This window comes from Engraulis encrasicolus, chromosome 3 (genome assembly GCF_034702125.1).
Source record: "Engraulis encrasicolus isolate BLACKSEA-1 chromosome 3, IST_EnEncr_1.0, whole genome shotgun sequence".
Lineage (NCBI taxonomy): Eukaryota > Metazoa > Chordata > Actinopteri > Clupeiformes > Engraulidae > Engraulis > Engraulis encrasicolus.
Genome location: NC_085859.1, coordinates 57,132,670 through 57,137,669, shown reverse-complemented (window position 1 = coordinate 57,137,669; position 5,000 = coordinate 57,132,670). Strand labels below are relative to the sequence as shown.

General features: G+C 46.2%; 1 protein-coding gene across 1 annotated transcript in view; it reads right to left on the bottom strand.

Annotated features, from left to right (window-relative positions):
- The window catches only part of rasgef1ba (RasGEF domain family, member 1Ba), a 37,874-nt gene extending 35,202 nt beyond the window's left edge, over positions 1 to 2,672 (bottom strand). Inside the window, exon 1 of the mRNA XM_063195768.1 lies at positions 2,408 to 2,672. The gene's annotated coding sequence lies outside the window, so the exon portion shown is untranslated. The remainder of the gene's footprint in view (positions 1 to 2,407) is intronic.
- Positions 2,673 to 5,000: the final 2,328 nt, after the last annotated feature.

The window sequence follows — 5,000 nt, the reverse complement described above, 5'->3', positions numbered from 1 at the left end:
AGTAGAATTTTCGGCTATGATTGTTTTGTGTGTGTGTGTGTGTGTGTGTGTGTGTGTGTGTGTGTGTGTGTGTGTGTGTGTGTGTGTGTGTGTGTGTCGTGTGTGTGTGTGTGTCGTGTGTGTGTGTGTGTCGTGTGTGTGTGTGTTTGTGTGTCACTCCAAGTCATCATCATCATGTGAAGGTGACTTAACTGTTTCCGCCACACACCATCTCACGGGACTGTGGGGACCGCCAACATTTCTGTGAGAGAGTAACATCCATTCTGAACCCCAAAGCCGATGTAAGCCTAATAGTAAAAATAACTGTAAAGGTAGCACCACCTAATCTGCTGTCAACCCACCTCAGCACCCCGCTAATCACACCAGCCACATTTACTACACACCACCTAGTCTACAACCTAATCACAATTCGGACTTTAATATCAACCCTTAATGCAGTTCCACCAAACATCCAACCCGAAACCAACCACCATCTTCACCCACCCCATGTGTCACTCTTGCTATTAGAGTGTAATGCCAACCTGCAACCAAAACCAAACCTGACCAGAGAGAGAATCAACAGGGAAATGACATTTCAGCTCCTTTCTTTTCCTGCTCTTGCCCTCCTGCCGGGTGTGACCCTGGCAGAACAAGACCAGTCGGGAAGACTCCCAACCAGGCGATGATGAGGCGCTAACTATGCAGGAGAGGGCCATCACAGGAGACAACAATGACATAGAGAGAGAGAGAGAGAGAGAGAGAGAGAGAGAGAGAGAGAGAGAGAGAGAGAGAGAGAGAGAGAGAGAGAGAGAGATGAGAGGTAGAGAACAAAGAGTAAAGAGAGAGAGGTGAAGGGTGTGGGTGCCTACAGGCAAATGACAGCAGAACCCCCCCCCACACACACACACACACACACACACACACCACCACCACCACCACCACCACCACCACACACACACACCACCACCACCACCACCACACACACGAGCCACCACCACAACCACCACTTTTCCCACACACTGTCCATTGCTGTCTGTGGTTGCTGTGTGTGTGTGTGTGTGTGTGTGTGTGTGTGTGTGTGTGTGTGTGTGTGTGTGTGTGTGTGTGTGTGTGTGTGTGTGTGTGTGTGTGTGTGTGTGTGTGAAAAAGGCACTAAACAAACAACATCCCCCGCCATAGCCCCAGTTGACGCTATTTACTCAGGACCAACTAGAGGGATTTCCACTCATTCCGTGAATTGCAGTCTTGTAGACCCCCGACTGTTGACCGGCTGGGGCATCGCTTTGTGCGGAGCCCGCACCACGTCAGCTCTGTCAACAAACGTGTTCATTGACTATTTTACAATGCCATTTCAAGGAATGTCGCCTGTTGAATTTTGAAACTGGAGTAAACCTTTGATTTTGTGCTTTTGCGCAAGGTGATGTGGTGCGGACAGCGCCTTAGGAAGGCTGCGGGGTCAGACGGTGGCAGCCCGATAAGCCATCAGGTGAAGATCCTCTCTGCGTGGCTTGGGGCACGATTCTTAATCTTTTACCCCGAGTAAAGTCCACGAAGACCGGTATGCCAAACAGCGATAAGACGTTCTATCAACAGATCACAGTCGCTCACAGTCAGCTGTCATAAAAAGCACCCTAAAGAATGTGCGAACCCCTATTTGCTGACACCAAAGCGTGGCAGTGTTTTTTTGGCACGCCGGAGGGCATGTTATTCTTTCTTTTAGTCATTCGGAATGGCGTTAGTAGGCTAATCACCGGATACCTTGGCAGACAGAGAGAGTGAATACACTTAATCCCTCAGACAAATAGAGCAAAAATAGACAGTGTGTCACTCGTAATAAGATAGACGCACAGACCCACACAGAGAGAACAACGACTGCAGAGCGGTGGCACAATCGCGCCAAGACAGTAGCCGGTGTATCAACAAGCGTCCCGACCCACACGCTGTTTTCCAAGTCAGCAAAACGCTTTTCCTTCAGCTGTTGGCCAAAACAGCTGAGATTTCAGCAGTCACTAAACACCTCACCGGAGCCATGAAACGCATTCTGTAGTTAGCCAGCTTTCTTTAAGCAATGCAGAAATAGGGGATAGGCCATTACCACCCATTAGATGTGAGAATCACAGATCAGCAAAAATGTCAGAATGTAAGTAGGCTACACGTTTGCGTGCAAAGCGCTACATTATGATCTAATTATGGTTTGCATGTTTAACAGGCCCTGAAGCAGATATGCTAAATAGAATTCTGATAGTGCTATCTTAAAGTTTTGAGGCTATTTGGCATGGTAATAACTAAGCTATGACACAACACTGATCACCAATGACTTGTGTGATCTGCAACATTGACAGAAAATACTACTTCACTAAAGGTCATAGCAAAACGTTGAATTGGCAAATATGAAGATAATGAATATAAAGCAAGTAGATTATATTACCTCAATTTAGACACCTGTGGTTTGAGGAAATCTTGTAAAATCCACAACCGCTCCCCAAGTGTGCCACACTTTAGAAATAAATTATGTAAAATCCAATCGCCAGAGAACACTTTTTTCAATTCAGGGCTATATCGCTAGCAGATAGAGACCCAGTGTGCATATTAGAATCACCAATCTGACACAAAATCGTCAGGATAACACATCCAAAGACACGATCCTTCACAGAAACATCCGATAGCGCGCCGCGAAGGCAGTGCACTCTATCTTCGTCAGAGCAAGTGTGAGTTCCGAAACCCGGGAAAGGCTGTACTCTTGAAAGGCTACTACCACCCGGCAGCGAACAGCCAATCATAATGCAGGGTAGGATTTTTTTTTTCACTCGCTCTCTCCCTGGTCCTGCTCACTGATCTACGGCTGTGATGCAGTGCGCGAAAAGAAACACATCACTTCACCAAAAAGAGAGTGGTGTTCAGAAAAAGGTCTTGTTTCTAAGAACAATCTTGATTTTAATCTTAATAAAAGACCCAAGACATACGGTAGCCTATTTGTAATGCAAACCCCTAACTACATCCATTTTAGCGTTATGACAAGCAAAAAAAAGCTAAAGCCTTAATTTGTCAATTTACATGTCAGAACTCATGTTGCTGTTGAAAAGAACAACATATTAGCATCAGAGAAGCTTCGCCCACCTGGTGTCTTGAACAATTGTGGAGATCTCAAAAGAAAGACAGGAAGAGAATTTGCTTAAGAAGATACTGTAGGTAAATAGCCCAGAAGGATGTGCGTGTGTGTTCTTGAACATTCTCTCTCTCTCTCTCTCTCTCTCTCTCTCTCTCTCTCTCTCTCTCTCTGTGTGTGTGTGTGTGTGTGTGTGTGTGTGTGTGTGTGTGTGTGTGTGTGTGTGTGTGTGTGTGTGTGTGTGTGTGTGTGTGTGTGTGTGTGTGTGACTGCAGCTGGCAGTCCTGGCAGTCTCCTCTCTCTAAGCTCTCAGGATCACAAAGCCAACCTGTCTGTCTGAGGGGACCCAGGTGGTGGAAAGAAGATGACCCCAACCCCTTGGGACAGTCCAAAACACACACACAAGAGGGAGAGAAAGTACACGCACACGCACACGCACACACACAAGAGGGAGAGAAAGTACACACACACACACACACACACACACACACACACACACACACACACACACACACACACACACACACACACACACACACACACACACACACACACACACACACACACACACACACACACACACACACACACACACACACACACACCAAACTCCAGCTGAACACCTGCTACTGCTGCATGGATCAAAAGATCACAATCCAGGCAGGGGAGGACACAAAGGAAACAAGAGTGTAGAACTATTAGGTACCAGCAAGAACTTCCGATACTCGCACAGGCATGTGACAAAGGTTGACTTATTTGCTCCCTTAATTCTTGCCCACTTACTTTATTGCTTAGATAGGCTAGTTAAAGGTCCATTGCAGGGAAGCTGACAGGGGGGTTAGTTGTTCAGGGACCAGGGAGAGAGGGGCCCAGAATTGAGGTACACAAGACAAAACACTGACCCAAGTCATTCGGAATATGTGGCACCTGATGATAGCTAATAAATCCAGGATGCCCATCACAGTAGCAGTTTATGAGGTACACAAACAAACAATGCAAAATCAGGGGGGGTGCTTAAAATGAACAAAGACAATTGTGCAAATGATCATGAAACAGGACAAGATTGGGAATGGACAAAAGTTTGATTATAATGAACACCTAAAATGATACATTTTTATTTTATCCATTTGAGGAACTTCCCCTCCAGGACATCACCTCAAGGGCTGAGTGCAAATATGCAAATGTGAGAATCAGATCAGTGGTTCACACACATGAGAGGATCCCTCCAGAGAGCATATTTCACATGCTAATCGGTCCATTCATCTGAGGTGTGAGACTGACACTTCACTCTTATGAGGTGTCAGTCCAGACATCATGATGGCACATGACAATGATGACAATGACACACTTTCTTGTCACCGCCACCAGCCGCAGCTACTGTTTCATTTCTTGTGTATTCACACTCAGACATGCACACACCCCGTACAAATACGCAAGCATGCAGTTTAGTGTGTGCCCCCCCCCCCCCCCCCTCCACACACACACGCACACACACACACACACACACACACACACACACACACACACACACACACACACACACACACACACACACATACACACACTACATCTTTATGCGGACTGACATGTACAGAATTATCATGCCACAGTCCAAATTTTGTCCATACAGCACTCTGTGTGTGATGTCCTAAGTACACTATGAAGTTAACACCTACGTTTCCAAAAGAAGAGGTTTCCAATTATACAAGATGCTGAACAGAATTTCGTGAATTGTATGGCCTTTGCATGGCCCTTATTGTTGATAATCCCAAGATCTGTAAACCACAGACACAGTTGAGCACCATACAAGGTCGCCTCGCGTACGCAGAAATCCAACACATCTCTTATTCGAGGTTTTAGATTGTCGAATGTGTCAGTGTTTGTGAATGTGTCAGTGTTTGTTGCACACATTTCC